Here is an 18,503-nt window from a genome sequence, read left to right as displayed (position 1 = left end):
CAAGGTGGTGACAACAATTTTAGTTTTTAAATGATGCATACAGTAAACGAACACACACATATATATATATCTTCCTACACAAGGTGGTGACAACAATTTTAGTTTTTAAATGATGCATACAGTAAACGAACACACAGATATATATATCCCTACACAAGGTGGTGACAACAATTTTAGTTTTTAAAGAAGTAAGTGTGAGAGACAGATATTTCGTTAATTTAGTGGCATAGATTACTATTTATGCACTCTAGTGAGAAATAAGTTAAGCAGTCTAGTGAGACGAGTTAAGCAGTCAACACCACTTGTTGAAAATGGAATCTAATTTGCTAACTGAGGCTAAAATATTTGAAGAGTTTCATTTAAAAGTTTTTTGTTCTAACACATTTAAAGGCATACACGGTTTTCTGGAAATTTGAAACTATGGTTATATAGAGAAAACTACACCATCATTTTGTATCTTTCATAATTTTATGAACTTTAAATGCTGTTATATAATTCATCATCCATTAATAAGATATGGGCAAAGATTCGATGTGTAGTTTTGCGTTAAAAACAACGTTCGTTTGAAGTTAAACACAACGCTACGCAATGGACTATCTGTGCTCTTCTTCCCATGGGAATCGAAATCCGCTTTCTAGCGTTGGAAATCCGCAGATTGTTTTTTTTACTTTATCAATCCACCCTCATCACTGCTTTGCTACTAAGGGACACTTTAAAAACGGCACAAATACAAACTTTTTGATATTAAGTATATTATACATTTAGTCCAGCTCACCATTTTTTTACTTTATTAATCCACCCTCACACTGCTGTGCTACTAAGGGACACTTTACAAACGGCACAAATACAAACTTTTTGATATTAAGTATATTATACACTTAGTCCAGCCCACCAGCTGTAGTGAATCAAATATTTTCGAAATTTCTATCAAATAACATGAAATTAGGATTTTGTATTGAAAACTGGCAATAGCTGCTTTGGAAATTTGAGAAATATTTGATAATCTATGAGGTGATGAAAATTCACCAGGCATTACTCAAAAATTCGTTTCAATTTCTGTCTTTCATTTAAACTCACAAAACATTGAAATAACAATATAAATTATTATACACGAGAAACTAATCCAAATGTTATATTTATTACTCATGATCTTTATGTTTCTATTGTCAAACAAAACAAAAAAAGACTTAACTGGAAGTTTCATTTATTTATTTTTTATAGCTATCTTAAGAAAAGTAACTGAATCATACCGAGTAAAATAAACTGTTTTGTATGTCTGATGGTGTTTTGAGTCACAGCTCCGCACTGAACTGTTACAATTCACATTAAAACCTGGATAATGTGTGAAAATATACACACTTTCCAGTATCTATGTAAAAATGTGATTGGAGACACCTAAAAACACTGAAATAGTGTACAGAAACTTTTGATTACTAGCTTATTATGTTTATGAAAATACTTGATAATGCTCTTGTTCTAAAATTTAGTTAGCGAAAATTTCAAAAATACCACAGTAAAAAAAACAACAACACACATTACGATTATTACTAATGTGCACAATAAGTATGTCGGGAAGACTTGTATGACAGGGACATAAGTGTTTTCACTTAAATATGGCTAAGAATGTTTACAAAAACTTTAGCCCTCCAGTGGCACAGCGGTATGTCTGTGGACTTACAACGCTAGAAACCGGGTTTCGATACCCGTGGTGGGCAGAGCACAGATAGCCCTTGTGAAGCTTTGTGCATAATTAAAAACAAACAAACAAAAACTTTATTTATTCACATGTTTGTAAGCTATTTAAAAGATGCTGTTTTTCGTTTCACAGGCATCATATTTCACTGCGTAGCATAAAACGAGATTAGGTTTATGCGTAGTGCAGTATTTCTGAGAAATATGTCTACAATTCAGGAAACATCATTACCCAGAAGAAGACTGGCATAAGTAAGTTATATATTTATATTCAAGTCAAAGTTTAAGGTTAAAGCCAGCAAGTGAAATCTTCATATTCGATAATGGTCTCACTACAGGCCAGTAAATGATGCTAATCTTATCGTTCTAGCTTCCAAATAATCCGATTACTTTCTCTACTGTAGCAAAAAAGATAAACATAGAAAGCTAGGAGACAAACGCCAATCATATGACCTGGATTATTTCCAACAATGGATAGACCTTTATATAACTGTACATTGTGCAATTTTCGCAAAGAACATGGTAAAAAAAAAGAATGGAAAGAGCACAAATATGAAACCATTTTTTAAAGTATACAGCTTTTTTTTTGTTAATATCATACAGTAATATCCAATATTGGTTTAGATATAATTTAGGCCAAGTATATTGTATTGGATTAGAATCTAAACTATCGTGCATCAGTTTGGTTATAAAAATATTTATAACTTTACTGATGTGTGTATTTGTATTGAGAGAAGGGATGGGTGAGGATATTGAACTTCACAACGATGAGTCAAATTACTTATATGTGCATAAACTTGTATCATAGTGTTATCAGACACCGTATTTGAAATTCTTATTCCTCGCAGCTCACATTTTACGAACGTTTAATTTAAAAATCGTTGACTCTTCACAAAATTATTTTGTAAAGTGACTGGTTACCTTAAGGCTCAGATAAGAAAAGGTACTTTAAAGTGCGTGTTAATATTGTTGTTTGTTGAATTTCGCACGAATCTTCTCGAGGGTTATCCGTGATAGCCATCCGTAATTTTAAAGTGATAGGCTAGAAAGGAGGCAGCTATTCAAGACCACCCACCGCCAACTTGTGAACTACTTTATTCGAATAGTGGGACTTGACTATCACCTTTAAACGCACCCACCCATACACCCGAAAACGCAGTGCTAGATAATAAATGTTTTTTCATTGGAAACCGGGTATAAATCACACAACCTCGGATTCACAGTCCGGCATGCTTACTACTGCGCATTTTAATGAACTTTCTGATTACCCCAAAACAGTGGTTCCCAAATTCTTTTAGTTTGAGGCTCCTTTGATGTGAATAAAAAAAATTTGAAGCCTTTCAGCCTATAAATTTAGCATGATGATTGAAAAACAGTGCCACAGTAAAACAATAACATCTCCTTCCGACATACTCTACCAATTGATAAATTCAACATAATTTTTATCGGCTTTTTGTTTATTTAGAATTAAAATCAATTCACCATCTTTGTTTTCGGTCCATTTTTTTGGCGGTCCCCCAAAAAAGCTTCACGGCCCCCACTTTGGGAAACACTGCCTTAAAACACACTTTTTAAAGATAGATAGCTCTTCTTGCAAGCGTCATGATCTATCGCAGTTGACTTTAAGTCTCTTAATATCTCAGTTTCATCAATGACAAGCATTTTAAATCTGAGATAGAAATTACTTGATCATCAAATAACTGTAATACACAAACAGTTGTCTAAGCTCTTAATGCAATATTTAGGGCTCTTTAGTATGCTACATAACTTCATTAACCTAAAACCCGAATTTGTTTGCATGGTATGTTTCGAGACGAAAACTTCTCACTCAACAAGTGTCCTGAAAGTATAATCCTTCGACTAATATAATACTTTTAAATGCACCCACACACCCCAAATGTGGAGGAAGAGAATTATATTGAAAAGAAAGAGAACAAGCAGTAAAAAATCACCTAAACATTTACACGGTGTTAACTATATGAAACTATTGATATTAGGATCAGATGATTGTTTGTATATATATTATCCAATGTGATTTAAGGAGACATTAAGTTAAATTATACTTTCATGTTGAGACCGAATTGGAAATTAGAAAATCTATCTATCTATTTGTGAAATATGCGTGTTCTAAATCATAATATGCACAACTTCATACGTACACAATGTTAGCAGTAATTCTAGTGTCAAATCAATGTAAGCTAAAAACAGACGTTCAACAGTGAACCTTATTTCTAAATTTTAAAGTTTAGTTACCAGTAATGTCCTATTAAAGTCACTTCACTGATTTCCATATACACTGCTTGCTCCTTTCTAACCGACATAAAGTTAACTTGACAGAATGGCTCAAAATTATCACTGGCCTGTCAACTGAAGAAGAAAAAAAAACTCCTTTAGGAAATGAATCAGCAATTCTAACTACAGCGTTGTATCTTGTGGTCTCGCGGATCGACAGAAAGGTTTTAAAGAGGGCGCTCTTTTAATACACTTCACTTTTAAAAGCAGGCTAACGATGGCTTTCTGATTGTTGACAGTCATAAAATGTGAAGAAAAATAGTGCAAAGAATACATAATATAAACTAGATGCTTCTGAAAAAACAAAACAAAGCACGTTCATAGAGTTTTACCTTAAGATATCTGTTTATTATAAACAATGTAAAACTGAACTATGCCTTAGTTAATTTTAATATCAGCGTGAAGCAAAAAGGTTTAAATGTATCTAAAGGATCACCTTTACTTTAAATATCTATACGTTTAAAATTGTAACTCAACACAATTGTTATTAATTTTTAGTGTATTTCTGTGAATATCAAATTATTCTATAAAATGTATGTAAGTTTTAATACTTTATCCCGAACACTAGCTGTATTTTTTCATTAAGCCACAGAGTGTTTTTGTAATGATAAAAAAAACCTTATCCTGCATAACTAATAATTCTTATTATTGGTTTATTTCCTTCATTTATAGACGGATTATGTCATTACACCAGAAATCATACACTTTGCTTTGTAAGTATGGCAAATACATTGTATTTGTTCAAACCTATTAGGGTTTATGCTGGTTTAACGACATTTCAGTTTAGTATGGAATTTCTTAAATGTTTCTAAATGCTCTTAGACACAATGAAGACAAATTTGATAAGTTTGTTCTTTCTTCTAAGTGTTTTAAATGCTGTCTCGTTCATTTGACACACATCTGAAAAATAGATTATCTGCTCTGTGCCCAGCAATAATTTATTTAGCAAATTTCGTTTGAATGAAATCTTAAAAAGTAGGAACTATTACTATGGCGTAAGAATTTGTTCGCTAAGAAAACACGCACGTAAGTATGAATAATAACTCAATGATTTTACGCATGCAAGTGACTTTGCATTTATTTATATAGTTGCCGAGAGGCAGCGATAGTGTAGACAGTGTTAAGACTAGGCAGAGCTATGAGATCATTGTTAAATGTATATTATGGCAAATCTCATTATTATCAGGGAATACCAAAGGGAAGAATCTGTGTATTTTTGAATTACTCGCCATCGTTTTTAACACTTTTGATTATAACACAAATTCTATTTATTTTCTCAAAATACCACTGTGGGTGCTAAAACACAAGCTTTAAACACGAAATATATGGATTCACCTTCACCACCAAAAACGCTACAAAAGCTTTCATTCAGTTATGAAACAAAGGGGAAAATAGGATAAATTAGCATTAAATATCACTAGATTGTCAACAAAACTAAAAAACAAACAAAGTGGATATCCCAAGGAAATGACACCTATACGGTTTATAGATATCATTGATAATATCAAAGTTAGTACCCGAGTGTAAATCTATGAACTATACAATGACAAAAACTGCTAAAATCGAAGCTGTTAACACCATAAAAAAACATAATATTTTATGCAAGTTCATTCATATGCTTTAAAATTGACGTTATAACTACAACATCAACATGTGTAGTTATGAATACATGCATGGTGTTTCAAAATTATTCGTCCAAAAATAAAACGTTATAAAACAGAAATAATTCAAACAACCGTGCCGAAATCTTAAATAATCGTAACGAACGGTAATAACTACCGTATACACAGTTACAACTCCGTGTTTTCAGCACTGCGAATACGGTAAAGAATGCAGCGTTAGAGCACGAATCACGCTTTTGAACTGAGCTTAGAGGCTAATGTACCTTGCTTACTCCTGCGTGGACATTTATGTTGTTGTTGACACGACTGACCTGCCATTTTATGACAAGAAACTTTATACAGTTCGTTTCAATTATGCAAAGCCTGGGTGCCATTTTTTTCTTACTCTGTTTCTCTGTAGCATCTTATATGAGGATAAATATTTTTTATATACATTGTGTACTTTCAGTAAAATTAAAGCTGATGGAGGTAGAACTGCGATACTAAGGATTTGAAAATTTAATGTCCTCTGATATTCTCAGAACTCAGTAATAACTATACCTATAGGAAGATTTTTATTATTTCGTTCGTTTTATTTATGTCCTGTTAAATGCATCAAGGTAAATTCACTGTAAAATTAATTTCGATAGCAGCTTTACAATTTGTCATTTTCAGCTCACCCTCTTGTAAGAAATGAACTCTTCTGTGACGTACATTATATTGTGAAATTCTATATCTATCCAATAGACGGCGCCTCGCAAGCACCTCTAAAATGAGTATCGTACACATCTTTAGTTTGGTTAGTGCTGTTTGCACAAAATTCACAAAAACACACAAAAGTGTAATTGAACTATCCAGTAAATTTTATTTTATTAAATGTTTTAGCTGTAGCTAAAATGTACATCACACAGAGAACAGTGTAAAGTGGCATGTTTTTTGATATCTTAAAGAATGGTTACACTGACAAACAAACAACTGGCCATAGAAACATGTGGCCATTAGAATAAAGAAACCATTATAAATTTGCCTTTCATTCTTTGTGTGAGAAGATTATACCGTAAAAGCTAAACATGTTTTAATTCAGTTGATATTCAATGTTCAATAATCTGCTAATTGACTTTTTCTTAAAGGCCCCCTAGTGGCTCAGCATTAAGACTGAAGGCTTATAATGCTAAAAACTGGGTTTCTATACCCGTGGTGGGCACAACACAGATAGTCTATTTTGTATCTTTGTGCTTTACAACAAAACAAACAAACAAACATTCTTAGAGTTCTTTAAAGCCTGGCATGACCTGGTGGTTACGGTGCTCGACTCGCAAAATGCGAATTATGTCAACCATGGGGCGTTATAATGTGACGGTCAAACACAATTTTTTTTTCGTTTGTAAAAGAGTAGCCTAGGAGATGGTGAGGGGTGGTGTTGACTAGCTACTTTCCTTCTAGTCTATCATTATAAATTAAAGATGGCTATCGCAAATAGCCCTCTAGTAGCTTTGCGCGAAATTCCAAAACCAATAGTATTTTTACTGATAGAAATATATTGGTAAATATTCATAACGACTCAGTCGTTTGTTGTGGGTAGCCGAATGAAGTATGTTTCTCTTTCACATCAGCATGGCCAGGTGGATAAGGCGCTCGACTCGCAATCTGAGGGTCGCGGGTTCGAATCCCCGTCACACCAAACATGCTCGCCCTTTCAGCCGTGGGGGCGTTATAATGTGACGGTCAATCCCACTATTCGTTGGTAAAAGAGTAGCCCAAGAGTTGGCGGTGGGTTGTGATGACTAGCTGCCTTCCCTCTAGTATTACACTACTAAATTAGGGACGGCTAGCGCAGATAGCCCTCGTGTAGCTTTGCGCGAAATTAAAAAATCAAACAAACAAACTTTCACATCAACATCATCATTTTGATGAAGTCTATTTGGATGCCTGGAGATGACTACTGGTTAAAACTTTTGGTACATAATACTTATTAGCACCAATCTATTGTTATATTTGTTTCAAAACACTACTTAGATTCCCAATATACTTATTCTCAATAATATGTAAAACCCTTCCAGCTTATATCGGGAAATGATCTTCAAAACACAGAAGGAAATATTTCTGAAAATAAAAGTATAAATATGAATGGCAGTGCAGTAAAATTATGCAAAACTATAAACATAAAAGTACTCGAACGGTTTCTTCAATTTTCTCATTTTACAATTTCACAATAAATAGAATGGGCTTACTTTACTTTCAGTTTCCCGCACTGTTGGTGTACAAACAGACTTTACACTCTTATATTTTACCTTCTTGTTATCACGAGTGTGATTCGTTTGGTTACTGAAAATAAATATTCACGCCATTATTTTAGTACAGAGTTACTTGGAAACAAGTAAGTTACAATTATATATATATAGGTTTATAGCGATGTCACTTTGACGACACAGAATTATTTATTTTTTCTCAAAAGATAGTTCTGTACAATTAAATATTGGATGGTGTATATGAAGAAAATGAAATATAATTAATTATCACGTAGCTTATCCATTACTGGGTAGATGAGAAGAAGGGATAGCAGGAAATATTCGTATATAGTCCTATCAAAAGTAGCGAGACTATGATATATAATTCACTCATACTAGATCCTCCTAACGACCACACACATGTTATAATGAGTATTTTTGAATATATATATTGCTAATGATACACCACGTATACAGCAGAAAAGCCCTTGGCGGTCTTTCTATTATGAATGCATATATACTCTACAGGCCATTACCAAGTCAATGTAAACACTGCTGGCCTGTGACTTAATCAGGGATCCTGGGTAGCAGTAGCAACGCGTACTTGTTTAGTTACTGTAGGTTGCCCAGAGTTACTGTTCTGTCCAGCTAACAGATTTATAGCTCTGAGGCTTTAGTCCAAAAAGGTCGTTCTTTGTGGTAGGTCCACGTTACTTTTTTTTTAACAAAATGCTAGTGAAGGCTGAACAGTTAATAGTCAGTGGCAAAAGCCTCTTGCAGATTTTTAGTTGGGCGAACTTTTATATATATATATTAATTTTCACCAAAGATTGAACAATGCAATGATGATAAGATGCACGAGATTGTTAATAAATCTTATAGCCGCCTTTGTTAATCATCTCTTACTTCAAATATAAAAGTAGAATTTATTTTATTTTCTTATACCAGAAAATAAAATAAAAAAAAACCTGAAAAATGGACATACAAACTTGGCGTTAAATAATTGTAGAATTTTGGCTTGATGTACTTTGATTAAAAACACAGTATCTCGTATTGCCTGGGCTAGTAAATAATCGGCCGCTAAAGCATTTGAAACTTCGACAGCTTAAAGCATTGTTATGCATTTTATATCTCTAAAACTACGCGCTTTATGAAGAAAAATCATTGGTATCCTACGTATATATTCAAATACGCAGCAAAGTGAAAAACAATTAAAATAACTTGAAATGGATTCCGTTTGAATTCTACTTTACATATTAATTTTACTTTTACACTGTGATAAACATCAAGATTACCTGGTGTTACATAAAAGACAGCTTTGAGCTCAATCCAACTCAGATTAAATCAATACATACTATTAATTTACATGTGTTGGCATTTTCCGAATATTTACTCATTTTCAGTCTGTTAGATTATGTAAAAGCAATGTTTCTGCACGTGTGCATGATTGATTTTAATGTAGGATAAGGGTCTATATAAATAAAGTTTATTCTCAATTCACCAATTGAGGATAAATACATACATTTTGAGCACGCTTTTTAGAGCATATAATAACACAAAACCATATCATATTCCGTTCTGATACATATATTATTAAAATTCAAAATATAATGAAAAATCAAATGCCTTACAAAAACTTTCAAGTTATTTTTATATCTATCAGATTGGGTTAGAATATGTTCTAATGTAAAGCTATTTTCATGCTATTAGTACACCACAGTTTCGACATGCCATTGTAATTGAAAGGTCTTTGACAAATATGATAATCTAATCAAGCTAGTTTTCTGCTTTACTAATCATATTAGCTTTTGAAAATTACATGTTGAACTGAAACGTGGGCTGAAATCTTTGCGATTTCTTTTCTAGAAAAAGAATTTCTTAATGTTGATTGGCTAACACAATCGGGTACATGCAGCCAGTCGACAAAAACCATATAATTCATAAATAACCAATACAGCACCCAAAATGCCGTCTATGAGCAAATCACTGGTGCTGTAAGATGTTTTCTCGAAACTAATTCTACGTAAATTCAGTTTTGTACTCGTATTTTTTGCAATACTTAAACACTGCATGTATATGTATATGAAATCTCTCACACACATGAGTATATATATATATAAACTGTAATTTAAGGTGAATATGTAAGAAAACTCGAATACTTTTATTTTTACAAAAATATTTTAGTTACCAAACTCTTCTTTATTTAATTGGTTTTAGCATTACAAGCAACTCTTCGGCATAGAATATTGTCCTGAATAACTTAAGGTTATAGATAACTCAAAAGAAACATTAAGGTTATCCAGAACAAATTTTTATACTGAACAGTAGATTGTGATGCTACGAAACCGGTTAAATAAAGAAAAGTTTGGAAAAAAAGAAAGGATTCTAGTTTTCTTTTATATATATATATATAGCGAGAAAAACTTTGTCTAGTTTCGTGGGAGGGGGGGGGGGTCAAATCCAGTACGCTGTAGGTTCGTATTGCTATATATGTTTTAGCTGCTAGCAGTATATAACTAAATATTTGATATATGCTAATATATTCGCATTTCAACTGTTGTATCAGCTTTAAAGTCAAGTTCCGTGCACAGTGACTTGTCACTGTACAACTGAAAAAGACATTACTGTTGAATATGGAGAAATGGTCAATTCTCTGCCCAGTATGCGTCATCAAATGACGTAAGCACAAAGGTTTCATCTATTGCGTTGTCTTTCTTTCTTATATATATATTGTTCTCTCTATTGCCATCAGAGGTTAATGATATTGGCTGATAATGTGGAAAGTGTTTATTCTGTCAAGAACACGTATTACCGCTCTGTACAAATTGACGTTAACTGAATAAATGAGGTTATCCATACACATACATAAAACACGTATACATCTACACAATAAACAAACAAACTTACTTGTATACCTTTTGTTTCCGAGGACAACCTAGAAACTCTTCAGATCTTTCGAGGATTACTATCTTTTGTGCAATTTACCGTGACATTTATTAACATAAGTATATTGAAATATAACGTAGTTTTGCCATCATCACAAGTGCAGATGGATCTTAAACATATCCTAGTTACGAGTATAGAAAAAAAGATTAATCAATTGTATCATAAGAATATGATAAGAGCTTTCAGCGTCTGTTAATGAAATTTTGGTCTGGTTCAATTTTTCGTTTTCTTGATGTTCAGCAAAGATAGCTCACCTCTTCAAAAGTTAAAGCAACAACAAGCAAACGAAAAAGCTCAGCGGTAAGTCAATGTGGGCTTATAATGCTAAAAATCAGATTTCGATACCCGTGGGGGGGGGGCGAGCACAGATGACCCATTTTGTAGCTTTGTGTTTTTCAACAAACAAACAAAAAAGAAAAAAAAGTAAAATATATGCTCCACTACTATAAGCCCGAGCTTTATTTTTATCTTAGCATAACGCAACAAATATTCCGCATACTATATTTCATTTTATAAAATCAAATAAAATACAAATACAAGTATTCATGAATAAAACATAACGTGACAGTTTTCTTTTCCATAATCATATATATATTGTAGGTGATATCCAAAAGACATAAACAAAATAAGAAGAGACTGCTCAGCACCTCATATAGGTGCGGACATACATGTTCTTATTGGTGGTATTTTTTTTCAAGCATCATACAGACAAAACACAATATATGTTGTTCTAAGGTGATAATCTAAAACGCTATAGCCTTCTTTGTATTTATAATACAATCAAGTTACCGTATATTTTAAATAGATTGTTTTTATATTGTTGTGTTTAAGCGCAAAGCCACAGAATGTCCTGTCTGCGCTGTGTGTATACCGCGGTTTTCGAACCCCGATCTTTAGCGTTATAAGTCTTCAAGCTTACAACTTAGCCACTAGATAGGCATCTAAAATAGTTTCCTAAGAGTATTTTAGATAGTAACTTTATGAGAATTAAACGGTTACATTTCTTAGAAATCACAAACTTATAATCATAAACAGAAATTTCACAGTAGCTCAGTGGTAATTCTGGTGGCTTATAACACTAAAAATAGGATTTTAATATCTGCGGTGGGCAGAGCATAAAGCTCATTGTGTAGTTTTGTGCATAACAACAAACAAACAAAACATAATATATAGCTGTATAAAAAATACTGTTATTTTCATTTTATTGTGAAGTTTTCAGATCTTGGAAATATCAAACATATATTTTGTGCACAATATTAACTAACTGTGTACATGACCTTTATGTACATGACCTTTTCAAAGGTAAAAAGGCAAGAAGGTCGTTTGTGGCAGATCACAACGTCATTTCAAGCTATATGGTTGACCGAGAAGGTTAAAAAACCATCAACAAGGATCCCCAAACTCCATAGAAGACTTAAGATTTGTGTTTATCATTGTATTTCATAATTCATTTGTTAATAGACCATTTGTTATTTTGATAGCTTTATTAAAATGATTGTTTATCGCCACCTTAGATGAAGCACCACCGTAATAGGGGTTCGGGCAAGAAATATTTTTCAGTTTTTTTTTTATTGAATACAAATACAGTGTTTTACATGGTTTTCTGAATGTCACAAGAAAATATATATAACGAAAAGCTGCAAGCAAAAATAAAATAAAATAAAAATGAAATGCACAGTGTCAACTCCACGTTTCACAAGGAAAACTGGATGAAGCCAATTTTCTTGGAGAAGTTCCCTCTTTGTAAGGTAATGATGCCCATCGGATGAGACTAAATTTTGAAATGGCTTCTAGTAATACGTTGAAAATTTTATGATGATGGAAAGCCAAATTGATATTCTAGAGATTTCATTTGTATATTTACTTTTCAAAATACATTTTCAACAGACATATCTTTGTGATTTGTGTAACATGCCCAAAAGATCTTTGTAAAATAGATGGAAATGTGCAGTTGATGGACTCTAAAACACTTGTGAAGAAGAGGAGGGTAAAATTTACCATACAGTTTTCAGCAGCAGTCTGATTTCATGAACGTTTTCTGTTAGATTTTTTTTTCTCAAACTCGGGGCTTTCAGGTAGAGATCACATCAAATGATGAAAAAAGGATATTTGAAAGTTTTTCACAAAAATAAACAAGTATTTTGCTAATTTCATTGTATTTTTTTTTACTTTTTTTACTTGTTTGTATGATGTCTTCAGAAACGAGCATCAATTTAAACTTTTGAGGCCCGGCATGGCCAGGTGGTTAGGGCGCTTGACTCGCAATCTCAGGGTCACTGGTTCGAATCCCTGTCATACCAAATACGCTCGCCCTTTCAGCCTTGGGGGCGTTATAATGTGACGGTCATTTCCACTATTTGTTGATAAATGAGTAGCCCAAGTGTTGGCGGTGGGTGGCGTTGATTAGCTGTCTTCCCTCTAGTCTTTCACTGCTAAATTAGGGACGTCTAGCACAGATAGCCCTCGTTTAGCTTTGCGCGAAATTCAAAACAAACCAACTAAACTTTTAATCATCTTTTGATTAAATCGATTGATGGAATGTTCTCTGGTAATATATTATTTATAAAAATGTTCTCTAGCCTAATTTTTGTCGGTAGCAAAAAACTTGGACTCTAATACTTTTCTATAAAATTGATACATAAGTTGTTACGAATATCTGTTCGACTTTCTTCCTTTTCTATTTAGTCATTTATATGACGTACAGTATTCACACAACAAGGTCAAGAGTTTTGATGATGCTAATAGCAAACAGTCATAGCATTATATGAAATTGCAGAAAAACAACATAAAATAAACATTGGCATCCCTATAACATCTGCATCTCTCCAGCCAGATTCAATACTTCGTCCAGTGAGGTAAAAAATAGAAGTTTTTGACAAACTACAAGACACTTTTTTTAACCACTTTAACGTCATTCCAACTGCCACATTGTGTTTTTATTAAAACAAAGGTTCGTTCTCGAGTCTAATGAAGCTGGGAAACCGTCGTCCTCATACGCCAGATATATTATGGAAATCATAACAGGGAGGAGTGGTGTGCTTTGGAAATGACAGCCTTACAATGAAGCTTTTGCAAAGGAAACTACGTAGCAGTACTATTGTCAAGATCACGATCATCAGATAGGACATGACGACATGGACTGTATCGTATATAACGTATATGACTAAACGTCCCCAGTGGCTCAGCGGTGAGTCTGAAGGCTTATAACGCTATAAACTGGGTTTTGATATCTTTGGTGGGCACAGCACAGCTATCCCTTTGTGTTTAACAACAAACAAACAAAAAACATAACTAAACAACACAGCCTAAATTACATAGGGAATAAAATCTGAAAAATCAATAATCTTTAAACACATTTGTACTCCATTATACAACTTATCACAATCATTGCAACCAAAAATATGAAAAATATATAATCTCAAAATGTATTATTTAACTTACTAAACTATGCAATCAAAGCTGTATATACGAAATCCTGAAGAATTAATCAAAACACACATACACACCCTTAACAATACAGACGAAAATAGCAGTATGTTTGTGGACTTAGAACACAAGGAACCGGATTTCGATACCCGTGGTGGTCAGAGCACACATAGCCCATTGTGTAACTTTTTGCTTAACAACAAACAAACAAACAAAATTCTTACTTCATTGTACAGCATGGATCCAAGTCGTTTAGGGAAAATTCCGAAAAAAAATATATATAGTTTGAAATGTTCTTGCATTGTACTGCATGAATTCAAACCGTATAGGAAAAATTCTGAAGAATTATTTATATTTAAGTGTTCTTTCCTTCATTATATCACACGCCCCAAGATTGTCTTTTAATGAACATGTAAATAAAAATGGCCAATCTGTAGGAAAGAAACGATAAATTACTTTATGCTCACTCAGCCATTCATTTAACACGCGCATTTACATAATTATAGTTTAAAAAGTTTCCCGTCTTATTTTTTTAGTACTTTTATGTAAAAAGCAAGGGCAGTGAACATTTGCTCGATTTCAATGTCAATTAATTATGTTATCTTTAAAAAAAAACAAGCTAAGCTGTTCTCTCTTCACTTTTTTTTTTAAGTCATGACATAAAATTAATCGCTAAATTAAATCAAAAGATGCGCAAATTGGTATATATAATTAACATTGCTCTCTTCTCTCTGGAAAACGTGCTTCAAGATTAATAGCTTCCACGTGAAAAGGTTTTAGTTAGATTAAAAAACAACATTGTGTACTCTGATAATGAAGAGTAAAAGTGTTGCTCGGATGAAAAAACAAATTTTAACGTTGTTTAACTTTTTAGTATGGGATAATATACATTATTTACGTTATATTTATATATATTATTACAGAAGATGAAAAAGATACAATAACATAAGATTTGAGCAGACCATTATATATATATATACAATTTCTTAACAGTAGTTATTTTATTTCTGTTATTTTAAAATATGATAATTTTCAAGGATTTTCATTACATGTTGTCGATATCGAGGTGTTTAAATGTATCCATTCGAAATAAAAAGAACAGGAAATGCTGAATAATTTATAAGGCAATTCACAATGCTAGCGTTCTTAATATTTATCTTCTGAGTTTGAGAAAACAAACACAATTACATTAGTAAAACAAATAATTCTGAACCCTCGAAAAAAAGTAAAAAAAAAAAAAGCCTGGCATGTTCTGGTTGTTAGATCAGCCGTGTGTGTTTGGGGTTATAATGTGACATTTTCGTTGATAAAAAGTAGCTCAAGAGTTGACGGTGTGTGGTTTTGATTAGCTGCCTTCTCTCTAGTCTACAACTTCGAAATTAGGGACAACTAGTGTAGATAGATTTCGAGTAGTTTCGTGCAAAATTCAACAACAAAAACAAGAAAAAACCTTGAAAAAAACAAAATTAGCAGAACATTCGTGTAACAGTTAGACATTACATTTTGGTACGACATAAATATGTATAAAAGAGAGGGTCAGAAAGTAAAACCATCACCAATTTTTATGATGTATTATCACCACTCATTTTTTTGCTCATTTCACTGCTTGCTCCAAACACGAAGGTTCAGTTAACGTTAATCCTTGAGTAGTTAAGAAAGATCTGGTAACACTCAAACATCTGCACTGGAGCTCTAGTCCATACTAAACAAGATTACACATGAATTCAGAAGACTAATAACGCAATTTTGATGTAAACTAACCCCTTTTTCTTCTAAGGTTCCTTTAGGCAAACCCAAACAGCTGCGAACGACATTAACACGAGCTTGTTTGGAAAAGCGGGAGACAAAGGTTTAGCAAACATTGTCTATGACATAATCTTATACATATTGTCATAAAGAAGGTTGCAAGAGAAGGAAGAAAACCAGAAAAACTATTTTGATATTAACCAATATATATACGAAGTTTTACCGCAATGGTAAAACCTAAACAAATACTTAAGATTAATAAATATTAGATTTGTTATAATTTTATAGAGGAAACCATACCCAACATGATTGATTAAAGCATTTGTCCCCCAATAAGTCAGGAGGCTTTTGTGACTAAAAATCGAGTTTTGATACCCCATTGTGTAGCTTTGCACTTAACAACAAACAAGCAAACTTAACTATTTAAGAGCATTTCATAATATCATAACGTATGAATCAGTCTTCACTCGAAGAAAGTTTGTATATTTTACAGTGGAATTAAATGTTAAACTTTGAGAGATGTTCAAATTTACGAACATTGTTTATTATTTTGCAAACAAAACACCCTGGTATTTAATTCTCCAACATATATATACATCACACTGTTGATATTTTGGGTATAAAAATCTGATATTGTGAAAAGAACATCAACGCTAAAATCTATAGCGACAACTCTTCACGATCAGTAACTAAGACATTTAAAAAAGCATGGCCAGGTGGTTAGGACGCTCGACTCGCAATCTGTGGGTCGCTGGTTCGAATCCCCGTCACACCAAACATGCTCGCCCTTTCAGCCGTGGGGGCGTTATAAAGTGACGGTCAATCCCACTATTCGTTGGTAAAAGAGTAGCCCAAGAGTTGGCAGTGGGTGGTGATGACTAGCTGCCTTCCCTCTAGTCTTACACTGCTAAATTAGGGATTGCTAACGCAGATAGCCCTCGTGTAGCTTTGCGCGAAATCCATAACAAACAAACAAAGAAGCAATAAAAGAAGAATAAAAATATTTGGCAACTAAATTAAACCGCTACACTTCTGACGGTAATTTAAAGCTAAATCGAGCATATTGCACCAATTTCGATGTTCTTTTGAATCCCAATAACGAAATTTCATTACGCTGTTTTCTGAAGCTAGAAAATGTTATCGAAGTAGAGCAAGTCATTACGTGCTTGACAAACGCATTCCATTACTATTTTTCAGAGCAAAGACTCGACAAGTTAAAGGTTTCACGTATAAAGTAAGTAGTTGTAACGTGCAGATACGAAAGTAGTACAAAATGGACATTTGTGCTCTAGAAATTCAGTGCTGGAGACTTTTAAAATCTAGGCTTTATACTTAATCTAGCAAATGCTTTACACTTAGCCTGGACGTGACTTCTGGCTGTATATATGCAGGTCACATTATGTACTATGTTGTTTCTGCTTGTATATGTGCAGATAAGATTACGTACTATGTTATTTCTGGTTGTATATACGGAGGTAAGATTATGTACTAAGTTGTTTCTGTTTATATTTATATGCAGGTAAGATTACGTACTGTGTTGTTTTTGGTTGTATATATGCAGGTAAGAATACGTACTTTTTTATTAAACTGATTCATTATTTTTTCATCTACGTACTTATATTTTTGTTCTCTAATATACAGGAATGTTTCAAAAAATGAATTCAATATGTAAACAAGTAGCCATTAACAACAAACCATATCTACACAAAAACAACAACTTACTTTATAATTGTAGTCAATTCATCAATATTCATTTGTTGTTTGATATTAGATTCGAAAATCAACACGCTGTAAACCTTAATTGTTCTTTTTTATTTTTCTGTATTGTCCTTTAACACTTCCGGCATCAACTATGATTGAAAATGATTACCTGTGTTTCAGCTTATTAAAGTAATTGGAAAAAGTAAAAAATACGTAGATATGTCTAAGTACACAAGATTTACATCTAATAGTATGTTCTTATGGTGACAGCATAAGACTGGATAGAATAAACAGATTAATACGTTTTGCCCTTTTAGATAAATTATTCTTCAGTTATTAATTGTTCTTTCACTATGAAGGTCTGTTCCTTCATGTGGATTTGTGACACCGACTCGGTCATCCAAGTCAATGTTTTTAGACAAACAGACTACCTATGCCTAATTCAATTTCACGCCTATTCACAAGAACAAGGGAGTTACCCATTTTCAGATGTCATCCTGGATTCACAATCTTTAAAATATATGATAAATATAGCATAATGAGGAGGCCAGCAAATACGTTTTTGGTGCCTTTCCTTACAGTTTATTTTAATTTAGTTTGGTAACTACTCGGCTTCTTAGACACGATTTTATTGTGTCTAAGAAATAGCAACAAAAATAAAAGGCAGAGAGAACTATGTTTTTTATTATGGTTTTATTATGTTGAAAGTTTTACATGTTCTACAGTAATTCCTGTACGCTGAATCCGAAAATGATATCCATTTATCTTCATCACGTACAGATTTTTCACAAGACGTCATAACGCAATACATAAAAGAAAGATCACAACAAGTAGTTTTGAGACTAAAAGACGTAGATTTCACACAAAAAAA

At 32.9% G+C, this 18,503-nt stretch overlaps 1 protein-coding gene across 8 annotated transcripts in view; it reads right to left on the bottom strand.

Annotated features, from left to right (window-relative positions):
- The window catches only part of LOC106462738 (collagen alpha chain CG42342-like), a 220,189-nt gene that overhangs the window by 88,184 nt on the left and 113,502 nt on the right, over window positions 1-18,503 (bottom strand). The window contains exon 1 of one of the 8 annotated variants that reach the window (XM_022390075.1): window positions 3,946-3,999. The exons of the other annotated variants lie outside the window; for them this stretch is intronic. The gene's annotated coding sequence lies outside the window, so the exon portion shown is untranslated. Of the gene's footprint in view, window positions 1-3,945; window positions 4,000-18,503 lie in introns of those variants that run through there. 8 annotated transcript variants of the gene reach the window in all.

The sequence above is a fragment of the Limulus polyphemus genome, unplaced genomic scaffold (assembly GCF_000517525.1).
Source record: "Limulus polyphemus unplaced genomic scaffold, Limulus_polyphemus-2.1.2 Scaffold1235, whole genome shotgun sequence".
In the NCBI taxonomy this organism is placed as follows: Eukaryota; Metazoa; Arthropoda; class Merostomata; order Xiphosura; family Limulidae; genus Limulus; species Limulus polyphemus.
Note: the sequence above shows the minus strand (reverse complement) of the source record. Positions and strands in the feature narration are given on the sequence as shown.